The 12,290-nt window shown below is 45.2% G+C and overlaps 1 pseudogene; it reads left to right on the top strand.

The window, feature by feature from the left end:
* Nucleotides 1-12,290, top strand: part of LOC123090290 (ankyrin repeat-containing protein At5g02620-like) — a 165,704-nt pseudogene that overhangs the window by 97,600 nt on the left and 55,814 nt on the right.

Here is a 12,290-nt window from a genome sequence, read left to right as displayed (position 1 = left end):
ACAGAGTCCAGGGCGATGAGGAGAGCAGAATCAAAGACCTTATGTGGACAAACGGAAACAGCAAGTTGCAGTACAAGTTCTTCGGCGATGTTATCACATTCGACACGACGTATCGGACGAACTTGTACGACATGCCCTTTGGTTTGTTTGTTGGAGTGAACAATCATTTTCAAAGCATAATACTAGCTGGTATTCTGATGCGTGATGAACAAGTGAAGAGCTTCCAATGGTTATTTTCTGAATTCATCAACATGATGGGCGGCAAACATCCGCAGACAATATTGACAGGTTTGTGCCAACCTCGAAAAAACGATGCATATGTAGATATGTAGTACTAGATAATTGCAAATATTTGACTATGTTTACTCTGTTGTCCATATTGTAGACCAAGCAAGAGCCATGGAGATAGCAATCAAAAGTGAGCTTCCTGATACTGTCCATAGGTGGTGCAAGTGGCATATTCTTAAGAAGGCAAAAGAAAACCTTGGCCCACTGTACACAAGCAAAAGCGAGTTCAGGGCTGAATTTCACAAAGTCGTGAATCACATGATAAGTGAAGAGGAATTTGAGACTGCATGGGGTGCACTTGTTGAGAAATACAATTTGAAATCCCACAATTACATGAGAAACCTCTACGAGATACATCATAAGTGGGCGAAGCCATACTTCAAGGGTGTCTTCTGTGCGAAAATGACCAGCACCCAGCGTAGCGAGAGCGCCAACAACATGCTGAAGATTTACATGCCGCCAGCTAGCCCAATGCATGTATTTGTGCGCCAATACATGAGGCTTCAATTCGACCATGAATCAGATGAGAGCTACCAAGAGAAAAGAACAAGGATTCTGAGTTAGATTTACTTGCGTGCTCTATCATTACATCTGTTTTTGGTATGTCTGATTGTGTTCCAAAAAACCATGACTAATTATCTCTTTCATGTGATCCTTCCCAGAGTCATGCCGTGATGACGACAAACATTGCTATCGAACGGCAAGCGAGTAAGGTTTACACAAGAAAGATGTTTGAACTATTTGGTGAGAATTTGTTCAAAGGTGGATCATACCAAGTTGAGGAAGTGGAGAAGAAAAAAAGATACATCGCAAGGCACAATGGCGCTGAAAAACGAGAGAGGTGGAGCAAGGTGGAATATGTGGTGACCATATCCGACGATGGTGATTGATTTGATTGTGAATGCGGGCAGTTTGCACACATGGGGATGCTTTGCTGCCATGCCTTGAGGGTTATTTGGTCCCTCCTAACTTACGTGTGATCTGTTGTCAAGTATGTTTTCGTAACAGACTTACTCGCTTTTCTCGTTTACTCAGGTGATGGATCACATTGGCGTGCAGGAGATACCAAAGCGGCACATTTTAAAAAGGTGGACAAAAGATGCTAGGGACATCTTGCCACAACACATTGCTCACTTCTAGAAAGGCCAGGCTGCTAATCAATCATTTACCTGTCGGAGTTTGACTCTGTACCTGTATGCTATGGAACTGGTGCGGATTGGAGACTCGTCAGTCGCTTCGTACGAGCTGGTACTATCAAAGATCAAAGACCTGATCATAGAGGCATCTCCTTTGGATGAAAACAGGGATGGTCTAGGGATTGAGGATAAGATAGCTGCAGAAGCAAGCAAAAAGAACAATGGATTAGGTATGCCAGTGGGAAGCATCGATCCGGATATGGTTGACAATGAGAACAACATGACCGCATCTGGCAACTGGGATGCGCTCGCTGGTGTCAACTCCACTCAAGAAACATGGTGTTGGACGACCATGCTCGAGCAGAGAGAAAGCAACGTATTAAGGCCTGAGCAGGAGGACCAGATTCTGCAGTATATGTAAGCTCCCAGGGCACAAGAGGACTACTTGCCCAGACAGGGGTGATGTTCCTAAACAACCTCGCAAGCCTGTCACTTGCCAGAATTGCAGTGTTACATGGCACCGACGCACCTCGTGCACTAGGCCGCTCATGCCCAATGTATCTTAGGATTTCCGTTGAACCTACGTACAATTAGAATAATCGAGGATTTCCAAGTGTGCTACGTGTGGATGAATTTCCACGCTTTGATCCTACTGACTGTAAACTTGTTGTGTTGAGCTGTTATGTCTGAACTGATAACTCTGAAATTCGCAAGCAATGTACGAGAAACCCTTTGTGTAATGACAAGATAATAATTAATAGAACCCTCAGTACTGGAGATTATGTGTCAACAAACATTGGTAGAGCATCATTGGCATTTCAGCCGCACTGTGCGATGCTGGTTGACCATAAAAATCCCCATGATGGTTGTTCTGATGTTGGCGCCTGAATGTGCATACAAAATCAGAAAGGTGAGTGCTTGCCCGCTGCCATTTTTTTAATATGTGGGGTGCTGCTAGGAAATTAAATTCTGTACTACACGTGTCAATGCTTCTGCCTCCATATGAGCACATGTATGCGCCCCGTGCTTTCAAATTTCAAAACGCATACGGCGCTTGCACTTGGATGGCTTGGCAGTACTTAAGGAGATGGGCAGCACTGAACTCTTGCCAAAAAGTGCAGCTGTTCTACTTGAACACACTACTAGGGAAAAGCCTATACACAGAATCTTATCAGCAGCACGCTTTAAAATAAGGCGCTGCTGCTAATTAGCATTAGCGTGCTCGGGAGTAACTAGTTGCTGAAACCAATATAGCAGTAGCGCGCCCGCTCAAAGAAGCGCTACTGCTATAATTCCCATGAGGCCGACACAAGGCTAGTTATAGCAGCAACACGTTATAACGACGGGCGCTACTGCGATGTAGCATAGTAGCAGCGCATTTCTGCAATAAGCGCTACTGCTAAATTTACTACAAAAGTTTAGCCCCATCTCCTCTATCGGATCCACTCACACAGTCACGCACTAGCTCACTGGATCCCCTCTCAATCCCCCGCGCCGGTCCACCCCCGTCGCCCCTCCTCCGTCTGCGCTGCTGTCACCTCCTCCTCCTTGCTGGACTCGGTACCGGCCTCCTCCTCCGTCCTCCCTCTCCACTCGCCGCTGGCCGGCCCCTCCTCGCTCTGCCTTCCTCCTCTGTCCTCCCTCCACTGGCCGCGCCGGCCGGCCCCTCCTCGCTCCGCCTTCCTCCTCCATCCTACTCTCTTCTCCCTCTTTGAGTCGCCCCTCCTTATCCCTCCTGCCCGCTACATTTTGATTTAGTAGCTAGGCTAGTTCATACGCAACATTTTGATTTAGTTGATATGATTTAGTTGATTTAGTAGGCTAGTTGATTTAGTTGACTTAGAACATTTTGATTTAGTTGATTTAATAGGCTAGTTCATTTAGTTGATTTAGTTGACTTAGAACATTTTGATTTAGTTGATTTAATAGGCTAGTTCATTTAGTTGATTTAGTTGACTTAGAACATTTTGATTTAGTTGATTTAGTAGGGTAGTTCATTTAATTAGTTGATTTAGAACATTTTGATTTAGTTGATTTAGTAGGCTAGTTGATTTAGTTGATTTAGAACATTTTGATTTAGTTGATTTAGTAGGCTAGTTGATTTAGTTGACTTAGAACATTCTGATTTAGTTGATCGTTAATCCTTTGCTCATGTTGCTTTAGGAAAAATGGCGTCACCACCACCACCACTATGTCGACTGTGCAAGTCAAGATGCGCCAGCAGCCTTGCAACTGGCAAGCTGTTCGGCATCTACTTCCAGCCGAGTTTTCGTCATGCGGCGGTAAGAAATTAGATGAAATGTAATAACTATTTTGTTTTTAGTGTTGGCATTACTGCATTGTGTCATTTTGCTTATTTTACATAGATCGTCCCATGCAATGTGAGGTTGAAATTCAACAAGCTGACAGGAGACACTGTGACATTTGAGGCTCCTGGGGGGCCATACACTATGGAGGTCGAGAAAGGACGCAATATGTCGCAGATTGGAGGAGATGGATGGGCCCGTTTTGTCGCTCGCATGCATCTTACTGGTGGTGAGTTGATCAGCTTCTCCTTCCGAGCAGAAAGACCCAAGCTAGCTGTCATTTATCTCAACCTGGTGGAAGATGATGAAGATGACGAAGATGATGAAGATGGTGAAGATAATGAGGACCCACTAGATGAAGATGATGAGGACCCACTTCATGAAGCCATCGTAGCTCAAAGAACAAGGCTGAGTGAGGAGGAGGTGTCCAACCTGTGGGACATAATTCCGCCACGTGCTGACTTTGTCGGGTGCCATTCGTGACTCGCTTGACAAATACCATGGTTGATCGACATGATATGGTATGTTATACTTACAAATGCAAATTATCTGATGAATTACTTAGTGTACAGTCCAATGATATGGTATGTTGTGTGGAATCTAGTCGATGATATGTTTCAGTGTAGAGTTCGATCACATGCTTATTAGTGTAGAATCTAACGAAACTATTAATAGTGTAGATAATCCATATGTCACTACTAGGGAAAAGCCTATACACAGAATCTTACCAGCAGTGCGCTCGAAAATAACTCGCTGCTGCTAACTAGCAGTAGCGCAGACAGACGAAACCCGCTGCTGAGACAAATATAGCAGTAGCGCGTCACCCCAAAGACGCGCTGCTGCTATAATTCCTACGAGGCCGCCGCGAGGGTAGTTATAGCAGCAACGCGTTAAGGTGATGCGCGCTACTGCTACGTGGCATAGTAGCAGCGCATTTCTCTGATAAGCGCTACTGCTAAGTTTCCTACAAAAATTTAGTCCCACCTCGCTCCGTGAAGAGAGTTTCTACCACCTTAAATATGTTACTTCTCACACTTTGACAAGCACTTGATATTCATTGAACTCTATGTGTAGAATTTGTGGCTGCAATATGAGTCTTCACCTGTTCCTAAACCGGTGAGGACTCATATTGTCAAATCAGATTGTACACAAAAAGATCGTTGATGATCAATGTGTTTTTGATATATTGAACAAAGTCTATTTTTACATGCTGACACATAGCAGTAGCGCTTTACTGTGAAAGGCGCTGCTGCTAGGTAGCTTAGCAGTAGCGTCTTTTCCTGAAGAGCGCTACTGCTAAGCCATTCATCTCCCTCATCTCCTCCATTCGAATCCACTCACACACACAGCCACTCAATCCTCTCTGATCCATCTGCGCCGAGCGCCCCCGTCGCCCCTCCTCCGTCTGCGCCGCGCGCCGTCACCTCCTTCTCCTTGCTGGACTCGGTACCGGCCTCCTCCTCCGTCCTCCCTCTCCACTCGCCGCTGGCCGCCCCCTCCTTGCTCCGCCTTCCTCCTCCGTCCTCCCTCAACTGGCCGCGCCGGCCGGCCCATCCTCGCTCCGCCTTCCTCCTCCGTCCTCCCTCAACTGGCCGCGCTGGCCGGCCCCTCCTCGCTCCGCCTTCCTCCTCCGTCCTCCCTCAACTGGCCGCGCCGGCCGGCCCCTCCTCGCTCCGCCTTCCTCCTCCGTCCTCCTACACTACTGGAAATAGAGAATTTGCCATCAGTCAGCTCTTTGCCGTCTGCTAGCGGACGGCAAAGAAGGTCTTTGCCATCTGCTTGCAAAAAACAGATGGTAAAGAACTGACAGACGACAAAGAACCTGATTGCCATCAGTCAGCTCTTTGTCGTCTGCTAGCAGATAGCAAAGAATCTTTGCCGTCCGCTGGCAGACGGCAAAGAGGTGCCCAGCAGACGGCAAAGAGGTGCCCCATGGTAGCCACCCCCTCTCTCTCTCCCCAGCCCCACCACACCGGCCCGATCCACTCCCACCCCACTACTCTGTCTCTCTCTCTCTCGTCCCTAAAAAAACTCTCTCACGAACTCACCCCCACCCCTCGGTCCACCCCACCCCGGCTCCTCTCCCCATGATCTCCTCGCCATCGCCACCACCCATGTCGGCCGGTTCCGGCGAGCATCGGCCGCGCGCATAACTCCCCCAAGCTCGGCCCCTCCCTCCCCTCCGTCCAGATCCGTGCCTCAAGGCCTGCACCCTTGCCCGCGGCTAGGGTTTCGGGCGCCTCCCGTGTTCTTGCCGGAATCCACCACAATCGGTGATGGCGAGACCGGAGCTTGCTGAATCCGTCACCGGTGTTGCCCAGGTAGGCCCTTCCCCTCCTTCCTTGTTCGGGTCCACCCTCTCCTCCTCACCTTGCCTTCCCTTCCGATCCGTCCCTTTGCTGTAGGTCGCCATGGCAGCCGCCGCCACATCCCCATCGCACACGCGCCATTCTCGACGGCTACGAGATGGCTGCAGCCACCCCCGCTGCCTCTGAGGTCAGGGTCGATGTGGTGGAGAACGATGACGTCATAGCATACGCGCTACAGGAGGAGCTCGCGCAGGTCGCCATGGCCGATGCGTTCGGGGCCGACGGCGGCGAGGCTGAGCAACGCGCCACCGTCCTCGCAGGAGCCCTCTGCCAACCTCCCCGTGAGCATCCCCTTCCATCCTCCCTTCTCTCTATTTGTTTCCCCTTGCATAAATCTGAATCAAACGTGCGTCCTCATAAATCTGAATCAAATTGTGGATTCTAATTGTTGTGAACTCCATAGGCGCTCACATGCTAGTGGCCTTTGATGACATTTTAAGTTCTTGGCTGTTGTCTTTAATGCCAGTGTGTAGCAGCAAAAAATTGTACTTGGAAGTGTCAAAATTTATCATTTATAATCAGCCATAGTAATATTGCTATAGATATATACACACTGAAAGTCTGAAAATTTTCTAGTAAATATACATGTCAGCTGCCATATCCGTTGCTTTGTCCATACACGCTAGCTGCCTGCTTAACTGAACCTGGGGTTTCTCTTTTGGTTGCTGCATGTGTGAGTGCAGGAGATCAACTTCCTTCTCAACCAATGGGTGGGTAATCAAGCTCCCCATCCACTCAAGTTCTAAACAAGCAGATAATCATTTGGGGTGCTACCCTGCTATTTCTTCTATGCTATAGTTACTTTACTCATGAACAGATACTCACTTGTTCTTAGTTGTTTTACTTCTAATACTGATATGAACAGATACCACTTGGTTTGGCTATTCCTATTGGTCTCTTTCTAATAGCCTATGAACAGATGCTATACTTGGTTTTGGCTGTTACTTTCCTAGTTTTCTACTGATAAGACAGATACTACATCTGATTTGGGCAGTGATGCTGGTCTGAGCCCCCCCCCCTCTCTTAGGCTTAATTTACATGTGGCTATCCCTGTGCTGTGATGAACTAGCCCTGGCACTTCCAGGCTGTCTGAGCACATAATCCCTCAAGTATACCTTGAGGTCTTCTGTAGCTTGGTCTTGTGGATTCTGGTAAACCTGCTTCTTATGGACAGCCTCCTCCTCCTAGCTGCTTCACACTATCTCACAGATATGGTTTTGGGCCCGGTCCTGTTTGATGTTTTGGACACCAAGTGTCTAACAGAACCTACTCTACTGTTGGCTGCCCTATTTATACTGGCCTGAATGGTGTGACTAAGTTGTGTGTGTGTGTGTGTGTGTTTGTGCTGTCCTCACGGGTGGCCTGAATGAAGTCTAATCCTTGGCTTTAATCACTATTTTTTAGTTGGCTTAATTCCTGGAGCTAGTACTGATAGTGATCTTTGTGTTGGCATTTAACTTACTACTAATTGTGGTGGCTTCTTGATTGGGTCCTTGGCTGGTTCTCTCCTTTGGCTCTTTGGTATTGGTTTACTCTATTTGGCTTTCTAATTAAGATCACTTTGAAAATCAGGATCTTAACTAAGATTATCTTGATCTCAAGTACTGGCTCCTACAACAATGCATTTCACCAAGTGAAATGCTACATTTCTACTCCTAACACATTCTCTCTTTCTTAGTGTTTTTGTTATGCAGGTTGGAAGAAAAGAAGAAGATCCAAAGAAGATCTTAGTAATAAGATAGTTTTTAGGAAAATAGATATTTAGTTTTAGGTCATTCCTTGTAATATGTGTTGGATATGTGTTGGATATATATGTGTTCATGACTATTGGTAACATGTGTTGGATATGTGTTGGATATATGTGTGTTGATGACTATTGGTAATATGTGTTGGATATGCTATATATGTGTTCACGACGGATATATATCTGTGTTTGATTTTCTGTGAAAATGAATTGATATAAGAAGAAACAGAATTAATGCATATTTGGTCTCTTTGCCATCTGCCAACAGATGGCAAAGAGCCTGCAGCCTTTGTCGTCTGCTAGCAGATGGCAAAGAGCCATTCCCTTTGCCGTCCATCGGCAGATGGCAAAGAGCCATGCCCTTTGTCGTCTGCCAGCGGATGGCAAAGAGCCATGCCCTTTGTCGTCTGCCACTGACGGCAAAGGCCTCTTTACCGTCCGCTGCAAAAAACAGACGGCAAAGAAGGCCTTTGCCGACCCTGTCTTTGCCGTCCCCTTTTGCCGTCCGCGGCAGACGGCAAAGACCTTTGCCGTCTGCCATCCGTGCCTTTGCCATCCGCCGTGGCTGATGGCAAAGTACCAGATTCCTGTAGTGCTAGTAGGCTAGTTGATGTAGTTGACTTAGAACATTTTGATTTAGTTGATTTAGTAGGCTAGTTGATTTAGTTGACTTAGAACATTTTGATTTAGTTGATTTAGTAGGCTAGTTGATTTAGTTGACTTAGAACATTTTGATTTAGTTGATTTAGTAGGCTAGTTGATTTAGTTGACTTAGAACATTTTGATTTAGTTGATTTAGTAGGCTAGTTGATTTAGTTGACTTAGAACATTTTGATTTAGTTGATTTACTGTCTAGTTGATTTAGTTGACTTAGAACATTTTGATTTGGTTGATTTAGTAGGCTACTTGATTTAGTTGACTTAGAACATTTTGATTTAGTTGATTTAGTAGGCTAGTTGATTTAGTTCACTTAGAACATTTTGATTTAGTTGATCGTTAATCCTTTGCTCATATTGCTTTAGGAAGAATGGCGCCACCACCACCACCACTATGTCAACTGTGCAAGTCAAGATGCGCCAGCAACCTTGCAACTAGCAAGCTGTTTGGCATCTACTTCGAGCCGAGTTTTCGTCATGCGGCGGTAAGAAATTAGATGAAATGTAATAACTATTTTATTTTTAGTGTGGGCATTACTGCATTGTGTCATTTTGCTTATTTTACATAGATCGTCCCATGCAATGTGACGTTGAAATTCAACAAGCTGACAGGAGACACTGTGACATTTGAGGCTCCTGGGGGGCCGTAGACTATGGAGGTCGAGAAAGGACGCAATATGTCGCAGATTGGAGGAGATGGATGGGCCCATTTCGTCGCTCGCATGCATCTTACTGGTGGTGAGTTGATCGGCTTCAACTTCCGAGCAGAAAGACCCAAGCTAGCTGTCATTTATCTCAACCTGGTGGAAGATGATGAAGATGACAAAGATGATGAAGATGATGAAGATAATGAGGACCCACTCGATGAAGATGATGAGGACCCACTTCATGAAGCCATCGTAGCTCAAAGAACAAGGCTGAGTGAGGAGGAGGTGTGCAACCTGTGGGACATAATTCCGCCACGTGCTGACTTTGTCGGGGTGCCATTCGTGACCCGCTTGACAAATACCATGGTTGATCGACATGATATGGTATGTTATACTTACACATGCAAATTAATAGTGTGAATTACTTAGTGTACAGTCCAATGATATGGTATCTTGTGTGGAATCTAGTCGATGATATATATGTTTTAGTGTAGAGTTCGATCACATGCTTATTAATTGATATATTTTTCTTATTCAGAAATTGGCAAAGAGCATATCTATGAGTTTTGGTATCAAGCCTGATGAAGAAGGCTCAGCTGGACTACGCCTTACTGCAAGGGGCTCCATCACAACCTGTACTTACCGCGTGGACACGGACGGTCGCACACACTTAAACTCGGTTGGGTGGAAGAAATTCCTCGATGGCAAGAATCTTCGTGTTGGACAGGCCATCCTAATTACTATCAGGAACACCAACCGCCCAGGCTTGAGGATGATGATTGTCTTCGATATCATCTAGAACTACATATGTGTGTGTGGCTATATCATCTAGAACTTCATATGTGTGTGTGGCTATATCATCTAGAACTACATATGTGTGTGTGGCTATATCATCTAGAACTACATATGATGATCGTCGTCGATATCATCTAGAACTACATATGATGATGGCCGTTGATATGACCTTGTACTGCTTGAGGATGCATGTTGGCTATGCATGAAATTGTTATCTAGTACTCCCTTCGTTCCAAATAACTCGTCATGGTTTGAACTAAAACCACGACGAGTAATTTGGAATGAAGGGAGTACTACCGTACCTAGTAATGGTTTATGAATTTGATATCTACTAGCAGTACCTAGTATCTAGTATCTAAAAGGAGAACTGAAATGGGAAAATGATGAAAGATATAGCAGTAGCGAGGGATGGCGAAATCGCTACAGCTAGTTAATAGTAGTGCGTTCCCAAAAAGCGCTGCTGATATCGTCAACAGTAGTAGCGCGGGTTAGGACCGCGCTACTACTATGAGTTAGCTGTAGCACCTTATTAGTAGCGCGGCCACCCACGATGCTGCTAGCCTAAAAACCCGCGCTGCTGCTAGCCTTTTCCCTAGTAGTGTGTACTTATTTGCGAGGCTATTTATTAATTGATATGTTTTTCTTATTCAGAAATTGGTAAAGAGCATATCTGTGAGTTATGGTATCGAGCATGATGAAGTAGGCTCGGCTGGACTATGCCTTACTGCAAGGGGCTCCGTCACAACCTGTACTTACCACGTGGACATGGACGGTCGCACACACTTAAACTCGGTTAGGTGGAAGAAATTCCTCGATGGCAAGAATCTTCGTGTTGGACAGGCCATCCTAATTACTATCAAGAACACCAACCGCCGAGGCTTAAGGATGATGATTGTCTTCGATATCATCTAGAACTACATATGTGTGTGTGGCTATATCATCTAGAACTACATATGTGTGTGTGGCTATATCATCTAAAACTACATATGATGATCGTCGTCAATATCATCTAGAACTACATATGATGATGGCCGTTGATATGACCTTGTACTGCTTGAGGATGCATGTTGACTATGCATGAAATTGTTATCTAGTACTCCCTTCGTTCCAAATTACTCGTCGTGGTTTGAACTAAAACCCACGACGAGTAATTTGGAACGAAGGGAGTACTACCTAGTAATGGTTTATGAATTTGATATCTACTAGCAGTACCTAGTATCTAGTATCTGAAAGGGAAACTAAAAGGGAAAGGGGTGATGGGAAAATGATGAAAGATATAGCAGTAGCGAGGGATGGCGAAATCGCTACAGCTAGGTAATAGTAGTGCGTTCTTAAAAAGCACTGCTGATATCGTAAACAGTAGTAGCGCGGGTAAGGGCCGCACTACTACTATGAGTTAGCTGTAGCGCCTTATTAGTAGAGCGTCCACCCGCGCTGCTGCTAGCCTCAAAACCCGCGCTACTACTAGGGTTTTCCCTAGTAGTGACAACTGGGTGGAGCAGCCATGGCGCCGGTTTTCGACAATCACCAGGGATCCGGATCGGCAAGCGTTCTTGATTAGACGGCTGCTGCATTTGTTGTCTCCAAAGAAGTAAGTCAAGTCTCTTGCATACGTTTTTGTGAAGGACTGTGCGTTAGCGACAGATCCGGACGGCATCTCTTCATGTGGGAATCGATCCACGCCACCTTCTTTTTTTTTTCTTCGGGCGCAATAAAAACAATCAAGTTGGCAGAACTAGGAATCAAACCCACCACCTCTTGGTAGACCAAGATAGTTGCAACCACCCGGTCTAGATTAAGCTAGTGATTAGATTGAGGTTAGATAGTATTTGTACTGGTACTTAGCGCGACCTGAAAACGAACCATTTTTCTTTTTTTTCTTTCATATTTTTTATCCTATATAGATGGCTCGGCTGCTTTGTTAATATTTACAACATTATGGTAACTTTAACGTAGTAAAAATTATTGACATATCCCAGTAACTTCGTTGTAAATAGCATGCCAGGGTACACAGGTTTTTTTTCAAGGGTACAAAAGTTATCAACACTCTGGTACGTAACTTATGATGCTTTTTATACATAAGTTACCGGGGAATATTTTAAATATTTTTTCCAGGGTCAGAGTTACGGTAGGTGTTGTACAAAATTATTATGCTTTGCAATCTGTAAAAAATCATGATATTTACACAAAAGTTACCATGGCAGCGGTACATAAATTATCATACTATTTACATAGTAATTATAAGGGTACGTTTCAAGCACCCCTCGTGTTGAAATATTACCGTCATATCTGTATCTAAATTATCAGGGCTGCAGTGCATAAATTATCATGTCATTTACACAACAGTTA

The sequence above is a fragment of the Triticum aestivum genome, chromosome 4B, assembly GCF_018294505.1.
Source record: "Triticum aestivum cultivar Chinese Spring chromosome 4B, IWGSC CS RefSeq v2.1, whole genome shotgun sequence".
NCBI classification, from domain to species: Eukaryota; Viridiplantae; Streptophyta; class Magnoliopsida; order Poales; family Poaceae; genus Triticum; species Triticum aestivum.
Note: the sequence above shows the minus strand (reverse complement) of the source record. Positions and strands in the feature narration are given on the sequence as shown.